This window comes from Bacillus rossius, unplaced genomic scaffold (genome assembly GCF_032445375.1).
Source record: "Bacillus rossius redtenbacheri isolate Brsri unplaced genomic scaffold, Brsri_v3 Brsri_v3_scf171, whole genome shotgun sequence".
Lineage (NCBI taxonomy): Eukaryota > Metazoa > Arthropoda > Insecta > Phasmatodea > Bacillidae > Bacillus > Bacillus rossius.
In genome coordinates this window covers 41,980-57,865 of record NW_026962343.1, presented here as the reverse complement: position 1 = coordinate 57,865, position 15,886 = coordinate 41,980, and the positions used below count along the sequence as shown (strand labels likewise).

The 15,886-nt window shown below is 47.0% G+C and overlaps 2 non-coding genes and 3 pseudogenes across 2 annotated transcripts; all 5 read left to right on the top strand.

Moving 5' to 3' along the window:
• Window positions 1–105: 105 nt before the first annotated feature.
• On the top strand, window positions 106–270 carry LOC134543694 (U2 spliceosomal RNA; annotated as a pseudogene).
• Window positions 271–680: 410 nt separating this feature from the next.
• On the top strand, window positions 681–871 carry LOC134543686 (U2 spliceosomal RNA). Its single transcript, XR_010077163.1, has one exon. It is a non-coding gene; the product is annotated as a U2 spliceosomal RNA (small nuclear RNA).
• Window positions 872–11,776: 10,905 nt separating this feature from the next.
• Window positions 11,777–11,952, top strand: LOC134543680 (U2 spliceosomal RNA; annotated as a pseudogene).
• Window positions 11,953–12,608: 656 nt separating this feature from the next.
• LOC134543693 (U2 spliceosomal RNA) lies at window positions 12,609–12,773 on the top strand (annotated as a pseudogene).
• Window positions 12,774–13,183: 410 nt separating this feature from the next.
• LOC134543685 (U2 spliceosomal RNA) lies at window positions 13,184–13,374 on the top strand. Its single transcript, XR_010077162.1, has one exon. It is a non-coding gene; the product is annotated as a U2 spliceosomal RNA (small nuclear RNA).
• The last annotated feature ends 2,512 nt before the right edge of the window (window positions 13,375–15,886 follow it).

The window sequence follows — 15,886 nt, the reverse complement described above, 5'->3', positions numbered from 1 at the left end:
GAACTACATGTGTTTGGTTAATGGAGTTTTACAATGTGCAATATTAATTTTGATGTGTATTTTAAGGGATGTTTCTCGGCCTTTCGGCTAAGATCAGAGTGTAGTATCGCTTCTCGGCCTTTTGGCTAAGATCGAAGTGTAGTATCTGCGATTCTTCTACACTTTGTCTTGGCAGCATTTTTTGTGACGGATTGCCCCCGGACCTGGTCCGGGGAGTGCGATTGACCCTGCTGGCCACTGCCTAGTGCATGCCAGCATGGGGGCACATTGCTTAGGCAACGTTAAATATCTGTTTAGATAAAATTATATTGACAATTAAAATGTAATGTATAAAGTCAACTCTCCCATGAGAATCATTCTTGCCTTATTGAAACTGCAGTTAATCTAAGGGACCAGCTTGTGCTGCAGCAAGTGGAAAGTACGGTAATTGTAAGAGCGTTGTTATGGATATACCAAGTTTTTTGTTTATTGCTGGTGAATAGTGATTCATTTGGATTGTAATACCTCGTGTCACTGTATTGAAGATATTATCAATGTACAGACCATGCTTGTGCATGTGTGGTGTAGAGTATGACGGCTCGTCGAAAGTGTACAGTCGTTTATGGAAGTCAGTAGACCTTGTTATAGCATTTGATTTAGTAATAGGGAGCCCATATAGCTCCTGGTTCATTAGGATTGTTATCGCTTCTCGGCCTTTTGGCTAAGATCAAAGTGTAGTATCTGTTCTTATCAGCTTAATGATCTAGCCCCGAGAAGTGATTAGTTAAATAACTGTGCTCAAGAAAAGATCGTCGCAGAGGTGTTCGTGCTGTATTCACTCCGGCACGAAACGACCATACTTCCAGCAGTTCCGAGGATGGATCGACTGCTGCTGCGCCTAGGGAGGACATGGGGAACTACATGGAGATAAGGTAGGTGGTAGTCTGGCACTTGTGTTTTGTTTTTAAGTAAGTTCTTGTGGCCATCTTGTTTATTTACTTGTTTTCTTTCTGCAAGCTTTCGGCCATCTTGCATTAATTATTTGAATTTCTATTTGTCTGGCCATTTGTTGTTTGTTTATTTGAATTAAATTCGTTAATCGCGGCCATCTTTTATTGCAAACATTTAAAGTTTAACTGTTACATTTAATTTGTTAATATCTGCATAGCTTTTTGTACCTGTTAAAGTAAAGTAACTACCTATCTCGCCTTTAATTTTCCAAGTGCCAAACTATCACCTAGTAATTCCTGCAACTCAGTGTTTTGTTATGTAAGCCCCATTTCAGGTTCCCGACTGTAACTTGCATTCGTGACTCGTAGCTTTTACTGTTCACCCAAAATAATTTTGCTTATTTAAATTCTTTTTCAGTAATACATTTTTCCGAATAATATTTAGTTGCTTTTCATATATATATTAAATTAGAGTCAATCTTTTTACTGCAGTTCCTATATTTAAATAACCACATTTAATTAATACCTGTACTTGATCTTGCTGTTTAACATTTAACTTCTACCCACAGTCTCGCCCTTGTGTTTGAATTTTTTAGCTCGGGCAAATACCACATTTAATTTTTCCTCAATTTAACTAATACCTTCAAGGCGAGTCGCGTAACTACAGTCGAAGATCGTCGCCCCTAAAGGCCTTTGGAACCCCTTCCCAAGTGTATCTTGTTTTTCTTGAGCCTGTGTAATTGTTTTTGTCCTGTCTCCTGACTGTGTGTGTTCAATGGCCGACAGTCCCTTGTGAATAATCTGTGTGCATCCTATAGTTTCTGTTAAGTTTTTGCCTGTCTCTCAATTTTCCCATATTAATAATTCAATTGTTCAACATTTAAAGTAATTTCTGTATTTATTTTGGCTTAAATTCACTTTGCTCGCGATAATTATATTGCCTTGTGCCCAGGCATATCTAGTGTAATCGTGTTTAATTCTGATTTGAATTCATAACTAGGGGCAGTAAATAATTCCATATTCAGAGATTTAATTTTTCCCATTAATAGTTTCAGTGTATTTTGTCTGCTTAACTTTAAATTCAGTTTTTCGCGACCTCGTGGTTGAGTTATTTAGCGAGGTCGGTCGCCATTTTTCAACTTCCTTCTTCTTCACAGATGCTTCGCATGTGACTTCCTGTTCGTGTCCATAGATATGCACACCAGGGGTTGAGTGTTGTGTTTGTCTTGTGTTTATTGTAATTGTTCAGTGACTTGTTTTTGTGCTTGAATCCGCCATATTGCTTTCTTTCGAATTAGCTAAAATAAATTAAAGTACTATTTATTTCTATATTTACCTTGCTGATTAAATACGCCATATTGTTTTCAGAGTAACTATTAATTGGTAATTAAAGTAATACTTATTGAATATATCTATCTATTATTATTATAATATTTATTTAATTAATTGAATATTCCTTAATTTTCTTGCAGATTTAATATATTTACCTTTTCATTTTTATCCATAGTAATTAACCAATACATCTCAAATCTTGCTGTTGAATCTTTTAACTTAATTCCATTTACATTCTTATAGCATCACCTCAACCATATTTATTTAATTAATTAGTTTCAAGCACCTGTACCTGTCTTATTTGTTTGTATATTTTGTTTCCTTTGTAGTGCTGATCGGTAAGTGAGTAACTGTCTCTTGTCTGTGTTGTGCTAGTATTTGTGTTGCGACTTTTGTAAGTGTTCTGTTGTTGTGTTTTGCTCCTTCCAGCACTCTAGTGTACTTGTGTTGTAAGGCCCAGCCCTTGACACATTTGTACACCCCCCTAGTGTTCCAGAAACCTAGGGCACAACCAGTGACCTTGTAGTGTCTTGAGCCGCCTGTGTAGTTCTTCTCAGGACAGCGAACTGCTCCAGAAGCGGTCGTCGCTTGTCTGTTTACAGCTGCCCAGGAGAAGAGTGCCTGACTCTTAGCCCGGCACTCGGCTTGCCGCTGCACCCCCGGATTTGACTGTTGCTTCTTGGTTTACCAAGTAGCAGCCCCACCGATTGTGACTTGTGATATTTTCTTTTTAGTGGCCTGTACCTGATTAGTTTTAAGTAGAGTTTTATTTACCTTTCAGAGTTTATACTTTAGTAGAGTTCTATATATTGTTAGGTGGTTAATTGTTATATTTTCAGAGTCTATTGTTTCCTTATTTTTCAGGGTACTCTATACATACCCTTAGTGTTATCTTGTTATAAGAGTTTGTATATATTGTTCTTTTACAGATCTAGTTGTTTGCTGCTGTGCGGCTGTGTTGTTCTCTTTTTGTTAGTGTAAGTGTTTTTCAGGATGCCCGTGCGTCCCAGCTTCGTGGCGTTGCCGGCCCCAGAGGAGATCCAGTGCCCTGCGTGTGTGCGGCTTCAGCAGTTCGGGTCTGTCTTCGGACGACTGGCTGATCTGGCGGCGCATGTGCGCCGGGCGCATGACTCTGCGGGGCTATGGTTTCGCTGTGAGATTTGTAGGCCGCACGAAGAGATCCGGTCCCTGAGGGCAGCAAGGCTGCATTTTGAGACGGTGCACCCGGGCCGGGGCATCGAGCCGGCGCTGCCGGAGGCGGATGGTACGGACTCGGATCTCGCGTCTGATGATGAGGAGGAGGATGAGAGGGTTGCCGTTCGGGAGATGGTGTCCTTGGTGCGTGACCCGGGTGAGCCGGGGTGCCTGCGCGTGCCGGTGCCACTACCGGCCGAGTTGACGTGCATCCTCTGTGGGACGCATGGCTTCGGGCTGAGGATCCGGGGGCGGTATTCAGCATGGTCGGACATGTGGAAGCACATGAAGCGACACCACCCAGAGGTGACTGCGGTGGAGTTCCGCTGCAGGTTCTGTGCTTCCGCATTTTCGGGCGCTGGATATCCGCTGAGGGTGGCTCAGAACCACGTTGCCAACGTCCACAGAGCTGAGGTGCGGAGACTCGCGGCACGCCAGGCGCGAGAGGCAGGCCTGGGCGCGCCAGCACGGACTCCACCTGCTCGTGTGGCCCGGCGGGAGGCACGGCGCTCCTCAGATGAAGACGCTGATGATCCGCAGCCCCGGCCGTTGCCGCCGCGGCTGCCGTCTCCGGTGCCTGGTCCCTCCCACCGTCTCTCTCCGCCTGCACGAGAGGAAGGCCAGGAGACATGTGTTGTTTTGCCCCCCAGGAAGAAGAGACGGACATCACCTGGACCCGTCACGCCGGCGCGCGACGATGCAACGGGGAGGGAGGCTTTGTTTCTGTGCCGCAGGAAGAAGCTGTCACTGTCGCTCCGCACGACACCCCTCCCTGGATCACCGGCACCCAAAGGGACTCCGGCACCTGCGCTCCCGCAGGTGACCACCAACGAGGAGGAGGCGGCCCAGCTTCTGTCCAGAATGCTGCCGCTGCACCCGAGGCCATCACCAGGCCCGGCGTGCCGTCCCTCCTATACCGAACGGGAGGATGTCCCAGCGCCGGCGCCGGAGCAGGAGTGCATCGGAGTAGAGGAGGAGAGAGGAGAGGGTCTGCCACCCAGGGACTGGCAGACCGGAGATGCCCCCAGTATGTCTCCTGGGGGAAGCACACCTGAGCAGCGGACTGCACCGGAGTTGCACGTGGTGCCAGCCCACCTCATCAGGTTCCCACTCCTGCACTCGGAGGGAGGAACCCAAACTGATCCAGACCATGATGAGGAGCTGCCAGGAAGATGTGAGATGGGGACGCAGACGGAGGATGACGTCGCCCCAGAGCAGGAGGCTGCCGACGCGGCGGTGCAGGCGGAGGTGCCGGCGCCGGTGGAGCCAACTGTGGGCGTGGTCGGGGGGAGGGTGCGGCCTCCCCCGGCCGCGCGGGAGCTGTCTGGTCCTGGCGTGGGGCTGCCCACCCAGAATGCCCGGGAGGTACGAGAGGAGGTCCCCCGGGCGCGTCACGGCCAGCAGCCCAGGGAGAACCGCCACCAGGTCCGAGGACGCCCAGCAGAGGCGGCAGACCACCAGTCCGCCTCGGAAGACGAAGGAGAAGACGGCGAACCCGAGGTCCGGCCCAGCCAAGTCCAGCTGGAGTGGATGGCTCGGATCTCGGCAGCCGAGGAAGACTGGGAATCCCTGGAGCACGTCTGCGACGAGTACACGGAGTTTGTCGTCGCCCTCAAGGTACGAGAAGAAGAGGGGGGCGCGGCACGTGCTCCAGGGGGTGGCGAAGGAGCGAGGGGTGGCCGGAGAGGGCCCGGCAACCCCGCCCGCCAGCGCAGGCGGCGGCCGGCATTTGCATTTGACGGGGAGGCCGCCGCCAAGATCCAGAAATTGTACAGGGCCAACCCCAAGAAGGCGATGCAGGAGATCCTGGAAACAGAGTCTCCCTATTGCCGGATTGCGGGAGCCCGCCTGCAGGACCACTTCACAGAGACATTCTCAGACCATGGCTACGAAGTGGGTCCCACGCCTGCAGGTTGCGCACTGGCACACGATGATCCGACAGAGGAGGAAGTGGACGAGCTGGCCAGACCATTCACCACCAGGGAGGTCGCGAAGAAGCTCGCCCGCACCAAGAACACGGCACCTGGGCAGGATGGCATCAGGTACAATTTGTTGAAGAGGGCTGACCCAGGTTGCCACGTGCTTGCGGCCCTCTACACCGCAGTGCACGCCCACAATCGTGTCCCCGGATCGTGGAAGAGGTCCAACACGGTCCTCATCTACAAGGATGGCGACAAGGACGTCCCAGACAACTGGCGTCCGATTGCGCTCAGCACCACCATTTCCAAGCTGTTCCTGTCGGTGGTCGCTGCCCGCCTGGGCGCGTGGGCTGCCCGGACGGGGCGCATCTCCAAGCAGCAGAAGGGCTTCATGGAGTACGAGGGCTGCTTGGAGCACAACTTTGTCCTGCAGTCCATCCTGGATGACTGCAGGGCGAAGAAACGCGAGGTCGCCATCGCCTGGCTGGATCTCGCCAACGCGTTCGGGTCCATCCCGCACGCGTACATCCAGCACTCGCTCACAGAGATGAGGGTACCCGAGACGCTGCGTGCCCTCATCGCGGACCTGTACCACGGCGGGACGACACGGGTCCGTTCCGAGGATGGCTTCACGGAGGAGATCCCGATCCGTGCTGGCGTCCGTCAGGGCTGTCCCCTCAGCCCCATTCTCTTCAACCTCAGCATGGAGGCAGTGCTGAGGACGGCCGCCAGAAGGGAGGAAGAGTTGGGCTACTCTGTCCTCGAGCACCACCACGCCATCCTCGCCTACGCAGATGACATCGTCCTCATCGGGCGGGACCCCGAGAGCCTGCAGACCCTGCTGGATGGGGTCAACGAGGCCGGTAACTGGGCCGGCTTGCGCTTCAAGCCCAGAAAATGCGCATCACTTCACATAGACTGCAGGACCGGTCGCCGGGTGATGCGCCAGCCTGGAGCGCAACCTGGGGTGCAACCCACCGTGATGCAGGTTGCCGGGGTCCCGATCGCCGCACTCGCTGAGGGCGACACGTATCGTCACCTGGGTGTTCCGACAGGTTACCGGAATGCCCAGTCGCCCGAGCAAGAAGTGGAAGCCATGGGGGCAGATCTCGACAAGATCCACGCCAGTCTCCTCGCCCCCTGGCAGAAGATCAACGCAGTCTCGACATTCCTCCAGTCGAGGCTGCAATTCATCTTGAGGGGAGGCCGCGTCAGGAAAGCTGTGGTGACGCGGTTCGACAAGAAGATGAAGAAGTACTGCAAGGAGTGGATGCACCTCCCCTTGCGTGCCACTCCGCTCATCGTCCACGCCCCAACGCATGAGGGGGGAGCTGGTCTCCTCCCACTCGCAGACATGTGTGACTTGGCCACGGTCACGCATGGCTACAGGCTCCTGACGTGCAAGGACCCTGACGTAAAAGACTTGGCGTGGGCCAGCTTGTTCCAGACAACAAAGCAGAAGCTGGGCAAGCAGGAAATTTCGAAAGATGACATGGTGGGGTTCCTCAACGGGGAGACCGAGGGCGAGTTCAACCGTGATGGTGGCGCCCTGGGGAACCACTGGACCTTCACACGAAGTGCAGGAAGGCGCCTCAAGAAGAGCACAGGAACGAAATGGCGCTGGAGTGAGGAGCTCCAGGAGGTCCAGATGGAAATCCCCGCACCTGAAAGTGCCGCGGGCCGCATCCTGGTCGGTCCCGGGGCACGCTCCCAAGTCTACCGGCGTCTGGCCACGGCCCGGCGCCAGGAGTACAGAAGGAGACTCGTGGCCCTTCCAGATCAGGGGAAGGCCATGGAACCGGTCTCCCGGAACCCCGCCAGCTCCCACTTCCTCCGGGATGGCAAGTTTACTCGCTTCGCAGAATGGCGCTTCATTCACAGGGCACGTCTCAACGTGGTGCCCCTGAATGGAGCTCTGCGAGGACCAGCGAGGAACAAGATGTGCCGGCGGTGTCTTCACCCCAACGAGACGCTGCCGCACGTCCTCAACCACTGCGGCCGCCACTCCGCCGCCTGGCAGCACCGCCACAACTCGGTGCTGCACAGGCTGGCCGCTGCCATCCCGAGGGACCCGGGCGTGGAGGTGCGGGTGAACCGTGCCGTGCCCCACACCGGGTCCTTGCTCCGTCCTGACCTGGTGGTCGTGGACGAGCCCAGGAAGAAGATCTCCATAGTGGATGTCGCGGTCCCGTTCGAGAACCGGAGCCAGGCTTTGGATCTCGTGCGGACCACAAAGACGACGAAATACCAGGGGTTGGCAGACACACTGACTGCGCAGGGCTACACAGTTTTCAACGAGGCCCTCGTTGTCGGGTCCCTCGGATCCTGGGACCCGTGCAACGACTACGTCCTCCAGCAGTTACGTGTCCGCTGGAGGTACGCACGGAAGATGCGGCACCTCATGGTGTCTGACGTCATCAGGTGGTCCCGTGACATCTACACCGAGCACGTCACGGGCCACCGTCAGTACCAGGTGGAGGCGCCGCCTGCCAACCCGCAACCAGTCCCAGACCAGGCCCCCGCAGTCCGGGGTCGTGGCCGTGGGAGAGGACAAGGTGGTCGTCGACCAAGGGGCAGACCAGGACCACAACCATGATGTGGGCCCCGGGCGCTGGAGCCGCGGTGCCCGCAACACCGTGGTTCGTGCCCCAACAATCGGCCACTCGGCGCCGCACCGCTGGGGGCACCAGCCCCCCACCGTTGGACCACCGGTGGAAGGGGGGGACCTGAGAGCCCCCCCGACGAAAACAGAAGTGCTGCCGGAGCGCACCAGCGCTCCACCGTTGGACCACCGGTGGAAGGGGAGGGACGCAGGTGCCCTCCCCGCTGAACACAGAAGTAGATGGCCATGGAGGCACCAGCCTCCCACCGTTGGATCACCGGTGGAAGGGGGGGACTTGTGAGCCCCTCTGCAGAAAACTGAAGCAGAGGCCCGAGTGCCCCAGCACTCCGCCGCGGGATCAGCGTGGGAGCAGGGTGCCTGTCCGGGCCCTGTCGTGTGCCAATGTGTGTTTGTGTGCGGACGTCTAAGTGTTGGACCGATAATGTTGTGGTTGGACCCCTAGGTTAGTGTACGAGGACACTTTTGCCCCCCACCCATTTAGTAAATGTCAAATCATGCCTCTATTCTATCATTGCTTGCACTTCCAACATCCATACTTAAACAATAATATCTACCGACTACACACCACAGTTAAATTTGCCACTGTAGCAGCTACTACTTCCACAATAGTCATGCACCATTAATAGCCACCCCACTACAACACAACACCTAACTTACAATTAAAATAGAGCCACACACATTTAATAACAATAATTTTCCCATGACCTTGTAAACTTAATAGCACATCTGCCTCCACTATCATAAACTACAATAAAAAAAAATATAATAAAAACAAATGCAACACCAGTCACCTAATATAATGCACTCCCCATAGAGCCACATGTATTCAATAACTTAATAGTTCCCTGACATTGAAAACTTTCCTAACATTCCTGGCTCCACCGCCATAACGTACAAATAAAAATAACAGCAACAACAGTCACCTAAAATAAATCACTCCTCGGTTTAATAATAACAAACTTCTTCTAATACCATATATACAAACCACTAGTCAAAATAGCACACTTTTAACCTCTAACTTATTAATTAAAATGCCACACAATAACCCAAGCACTTGTAACTCTTAGTAAACATCACCACAAAACTAATTACACATGTATGACCCGCCTTACTCTCAATATTGTTAAACTCACCTAAACCCACCCGTCGTAACATCACTCCCCAGTTTAATGATTTCTTTTCTCCCATCCCCAATAATAACAATTAACCTGAATCTCCCCCTCTCAACACACCTCAATCTGCCTCTGCTTCTAAAATAGTCATGCATCATTTAATAGCCACCTCACCACAACACAACACCTAATTCACAATTAAAATAGAGCCATATACATTTAATAACAATAATTCCTCCCTGACCAAGAACACCTGCCTTACACTGCCATAAAATACAAGTATAAAACAACAGCAACACATGGCACCTAAATAAATCACCCCTCGGTTTAATAATTTCAAACTTTTCTAATCCTATATACAAAAACCACTAGTAAAATAGCACACTTTTAACTTCTGACTTACTAAATCAAATGCCACATAATATCCCAAACACTTGTAACAAATAGTAAACACTACCACACAACTAAATACATTTGAACATCCTACCTAACACTCAATACAGTAAAATTCACCTAAACCACCCATCGTAGCATCACTTTCAAAACTAATGACTTTCTCCTCTCCCCAATAATAACAATAACATTCAACACAAAACAACCCCTTTCAATAAACTGCACTCTGATTTTCCCTGGTAAACAATATTATCTAAGTAGTCTAAAACAATAATTTCTTTTAATTTGTTATTATTTGTTTATTTCTGAACAGCTTGCCCCCTCCATCTGAGATATTTTAAGTTTGTGGGTGTTAGACACCTTGTGTAGTTTATTAAAACTTATGTATTCTCCAATGATGTTACTTAAGTTTTGCAGGTGTTAGACACCTTGTTTTCCATCAATACTCTGCACAATGTCTAATATTTAAAAGTTTTCAGCCCAGAGCTTCACTCCACATATAACATCATTACTTGAAATATCTTAAGTTTGCAGGTGTTAGACACCTTGAATAACGCTTCGTGCGAGCTCTTCTAGCAAAAAGTTAATTTTTTATTTTTTTTCTCTACCCCCTAATAATTTCAATAATTTTCTTTTTCAGTGCTATGTATGTTTCTCTTTTCTCTTACAGGTTTGATCATTATTTAAGTTTGTGAGGGTTAGACCCTTTGTATAATTTTTATTTCTCTGCTGTGTATCTTCATTCATTTCCTTTCCCAAGTGTAACATGAAGTATTTAAGGCATGCTTAGATTTGCAAAGTTGAAGGCCAGTGCCAAAGTCTGTTCTCAACCTTAACTTCTACTTCTCAACAGCAATAACTGAATGCTTGTTTACAAGATTTATCCTTGCATTGGCTACTATGCCAATTTAACATCTAGCATCTGTGGTAGGAAGGCCCCCAAGTGTGTGTGCGGGACTGACCTGAGGTGACTGGGTAATAAGGGTCTGTCATGAGCAGGCCTTTAGTGACCATAAGGCTGCCACCCTTTTTACTTTCAATTTATCTGGTGCTTGTTCTTTGTAATAATGCATGGCCACAACAACTGGCACTTCTACATTAATGTTTAAATTCACTCCCCTAATTATCATAAATCTTAAAGAGGCGTGGGAAATACACCCCTGCCCAGGCCTGGTCTTGCACACAATAGGGATTGTGCACAAACTGTAGGCCAGCATTCAGAACCTAATTACAGTCAGGTTAACCACTAGGCTCCCGCCCTCATCGTGTCACTCCTCGGAGTGGTGAGGTGGGAGTGGGGGGGGGGGGGGCCACGGCGTATAGGGCCGTACCCTGGCTGGGGCAGCACCGCGTCGTGGCTTGTAGGGACTTCAATACCTTCTGGAAACATGTTTGGTTGGTCTCTCTGAGGCCGGTCAAATGTGCATGTCCTAATAGCTTGTTAGGAGAGCAGTATGGAGGCACTGTGATGTAGAGGGTGGGGGGCAGCCATAGCTGGGTTTCTTTGGGGCAGGCAGCCTGCCCACTAAAATTAAAATATCTTAAGTAACTTCAGGAGGGGCTACTCCCCAGGGTAAACTTAGTTATGGTAAAAGTGCATATGTGTGTTTAATTATTTAAGGACCGCGGGGAGCTAGGCTCCTTGTTCGATGAATATTTTATATCTTAAGAGGGTTTTTGTTTTTTTTTTCTTGCAACAGACTAGTTCTGTTTTAACATAACTTCTTTTAGTCTAGTTAGTGACTTGCGGGGACTAGTTCCCCTTTTAACGTAACTTCCTACCTCCCGCCTTTAAGGGAGGGAACCGGCCCCAGGGGCACGGTGGGTTTAGTTTCACTTTAATTCTCCCATAATCTTTGGTTTCTCCGGGCGCTAGGTGCCCCTTTTTCCATTTCCTAATATGTGTTTTTAATATTGTAAAGGGTTTTGAGATATTGCTAATAAATTGCTTTCATATCTGTTCTTATCAGCTTAATGGTGTGACAACTGTTATGCTGGGGGAACAGAATGCACAGAATTTTTCGACCATATGGTTGTGGGAGGGCCTGGTCCCGCCTTCACAATCACTGGCCCCCCGAGTACGTCGGTGGCTTGGCTTCAGTGGTGGAGGTTGGGACCAGGGTGGCACCCACAGTCATATGGGAGAGAGATTCTGCTACACTTTGCCTTAGCAAGCATTTTTTGTGACGGATTTGCAGGTTTGCACCCCCGACCAGTTCGGGGGAGTTGTATTGTCTCCTGCTGGCCACTGCCTAGTGCATGCCAGCAGCGAACATTGCTTAGGCAACCTAAAAAATCTGTTCTTATCAGCTTAATATCTGATACGTCCTGCATCGCAGGACCAGAATATTAAACTGATTTTTGGAACAGGGCGGAGTGCTAGGGGCTTGCCCCACCTCCGCCGCGGGTTGGCCCGGTATTGCAGTACCACCGGGATCGGCCCACCACAAAATGTAATAAACTTTAAGTTTGTTTTAAATGTAATAAACATTGTTACCAACTTGTAAGTATGGATGATAGTGAAAAATTGATTGTTGTAATGTAATGTGCCCAAGTGCAGAGACAATACAGAAAAGTCGTGTGTACATTCAACAAATGAAGAGGAAGAGAAAGCTGATCCAGTAGGTGCTGCCAGGGGCGGCCGAACAGGAACTACAAGGATGCCCAAGGGACGAACTTGGAATGCGAGAACATGTAGGAACTTAGCAATTTTGTGTGCAGAATAATAGGAATTAATTATTTTATTTTATCATACAATGTAGTGCTTGTTGTGAATGTTTAATAAATTTAGCTGTGTGAGAAAAAATTCAATATAATTAACAATTAGGCAGTGTTAAATGATAATAATGATGATGTATTGAAAATGTATTTTGTCATGTCGATGCGTGAGTTTATGTAAGTGTGTGGTTAAGGCTTGTTGTGAAACCTTTTATTACTATTATTGTTATTCATTACTCATGTTAATATTTGTATGAATTGTATTGACTTTTTTTTATCTGTTGAACTACATGTGTTTGGTTAATGGAGTTTTACAATGTGCAATATTAATTTTGATGTGTATTTTAAGGGATGTTTCTCGGCCTTTCGGCTAAGATCAGAGTGTAGTATCGCTTCTCGGCCTTTTGGCTAAGATCGAAGTGTAGTATCTGCGATTCTTCTACACTTTGTCTTGGCAGCATTTTTTGTGACGGATTGCCCCCGGACCTGGTCCGGGGAGTGCGATTGACCCTGCTGGCCACTGCCTAGTGCATGCCAGCATGGGGGCACATTGCTTAGGCAACGTTAAATATCTGTTTAGATAAAATTATATTGACAATTAAAATGTAATGTATAAAGTCAACTCTCCCATGAGAATCATTCTTGCCTTATTGAAACTGCAGTTAATCTAAGGGACCAGCTTGTGCTGCAGCAAGTGGAAAGTACGGTAATTGTAAGAGCGTTGTTATGGATATACCAAGTTTTTTGTTTATTGCTGGTGAATAGTGATTCATTTGGATTGTAATACCTCGTGTCACTGTATTGAAGATATTATCAATGTACAGACCATGCTTGTGCATGTGTGGTGTAGAGTATGACGGCTCGTCGAAAGTGTACAGTCGTTTATGGAAGTCAGTAGACCTTGTTATAGCATTTGATTTAGTAATAGGGAGCCCATATAGCTCCTGGTTCATTAGGATTGTTATCGCTTCTCGGCCTTTTGGCTAAGATCAAAGTGTAGTATCTGTTCTTATCAGCTTAATGATCTAGCCCCGAGAAGTGATTAGTTAAATAACTGTGCTCAAGAAAAGATCGTCGCAGAGGTGTTCGTGCTGTATTCACTCCGGCACGAAACGACCATACTTCCAGCAGTTCCGAGGATGGATCGACTGCTGCTGCGCCTAGGGAGGACATGGGGAACTACATGGAGATAAGGTAGGTGGTAGTCTGGCACTTGTGTTTTGTTTTTAAGTAAGTTCTTGTGGCCATCTTGTTTATTTACTTGTTTTCTTTCTGCAAGCTTTCGGCCATCTTGCATTAATTATTTGAATTTCTATTTGTCTGGCCATTTGTTGTTTGTTTATTTGAATTAAATTCGTTAATCGCGGCCATCTTTTATTGCAAACATTTAAAGTTTAACTGTTACATTTAATTTGTTAATATCTGCATAGCTTTTTGTACCTGTTAAAGTAAAGTAACTACCTATCTCGCCTTTAATTTTCCAAGTGCCAAACTATCACCTAGTAATTCCTGCAACTCAGTGTTTTGTTATGTAAGCCCCATTTCAGGTTCCCGACTGTAACTTGCATTCGTGACTCGTAGCTTTTACTGTTCACCCAAAATAATTTTGCTTATTTAAATTCTTTTTCAGTAATACATTTTTCCGAATAATATTTAGTTGCTTTTCATATATATATTAAATTAGAGTCAATCTTTTTACTGCAGTTCCTATATTTAAATAACCACATTTAATTAATACCTGTACTTGATCTTGCTGTTTAACATTTAACTTCTACCCACAGTCTCGCCCTTGTGTTTGAATTTTTTAGCTCGGGCAAATACCACATTTAATTTTTCCTCAATTTAACTAATACCTTCAAGGCGAGTCGCGTAACTACAGTCGAAGATCGTCGCCCCTAAAGGCCTTTGGAACCCCTTCCCAAGTGTATCTTGTTTTTCTTGAGCCTGTGTAATTGTTTTTGTCCTGTCTCCTGACTGTGTGTGTTCAATGGCCGACAGTCCCTTGTGAATAATCTGTGTGCATCCTATAGTTTCTGTTAAGTTTTTGCCTGTCTCTCAATTTTCCCATATTAATAATTCAATTGTTCAACATTTAAAGTAATTTCTGTATTTATTTTGGCTTAAATTCACTTTGCTCGCGATAATTATATTGCCTTGTGCCCAGGCATATCTAGTGTAATCGTGTTTAATTCTGATTTGAATTCATAACTAGGGGCAGTAAATAATTCCATATTCAGAGATTTAATTTTTCCCATTAATAGTTTCAGTGTATTTTGTCTGCTTAACTTTAAATTCAGTTTTTCGCGACCTCGTGGTTGAGTTATTTAGCGAGGTCGGTCGCCATTTTTCAACTTCCTTCTTCTTCACAGATGCTTCGCATGTGACTTCCTGTTCGTGTCCATAGATATGCACACCAGGGGTTGAGTGTTGTGTTTGTCTTGTGTTTATTGTAATTGTTCAGTGACTTGTTTTTGTGCTTGAATCCGCCATATTGCTTTCTTTCGAATTAGCTAAAATAAATTAAAGTACTATTTATTTCTATATTTACCTTGCTGATTAAATACGCCATATTGTTTTCAGAGTAACTATTAATTGGTAATTAAAGTAATACTTATTGAATATATCTATCTATTATTATTATAATATTTATTTAATTAATTGAATATTCCTTAATTTTCTTGCAGATTTAATATATTTACCTTTTCATTTTTATCCATAGTAATTAACCAATACATCTCAAATCTTGCTGTTGAATCTTTTAACTTAATTCCATTTACATTCTTATAGCATCACCTCAACCATATTTATTTAATTAATTAGTTTCAAGCACCTGTACCTGTCTTATTTGTTTGTATATTTTGTTTCCTTTGTAGTGCTGATCGGTAAGTGAGTAACTGTCTCTTGTCTGTGTTGTGCTAGTATTTGTGTTGCGACTTTTGTAAGTGTTCTGTTGTTGTGTTTTGCTCCTTCCAGCACTCTAGTGTACTTGTGTTGTAAGGCCCAGCCCTTGACACATTTGTACACCCCCCTAGTGTTCCAGAAACCTAGGGCACAACCAGTGACCTTGTAGTGTCTTGAGCCGCCTGTGTAGTTCTTCTCAGGACAGCGAACTGCTCCAGAAGCGGTCGTCGCTTGTCTGTTTACAGCTGCCCAGGAGAAGAGTGCCTGACTCTTAGCCCGGCACTCGGCTTGCCGCTGCACCCCCGGATTTGACTGTTGCTTCTTGGTTTACCAAGTAGCAGCCCCACCGATTGTGACTTGTGATATTTTCTTTTTAGTGGCCTGTACCTGATTAGTTTTAAGTAGAGTTTTATTTACCTTTCAGAGTTTATACTTTAGTAGAGTTCTATATATTGTTAGGTGGTTAATTGTTATATTTTCAGAGTCTATTGTTTCCTTATTTTTCAGGGTACTCTATACATACCCTTAGTGTTATCTTGTTATAAGAGTTTGTATATATTGTTCTTTTACAGATCTAGTTGTTTGCTGCTGTGCGGCTGTGTTGTTCTCTTTTTGTTAGTGTAAGTGTTTTTCAGGATGCCCGTGCGTCCCAGCTTCGTGGCGTTGCCGGCCCCAGAGGAGATCCAGTGCCCTGCGTGTGTGCGGCTTCAGCAGTTCGGGTCTGTCTTCGGACGACTGGCTGATCTGGCGGCGCATGTGCGCCGG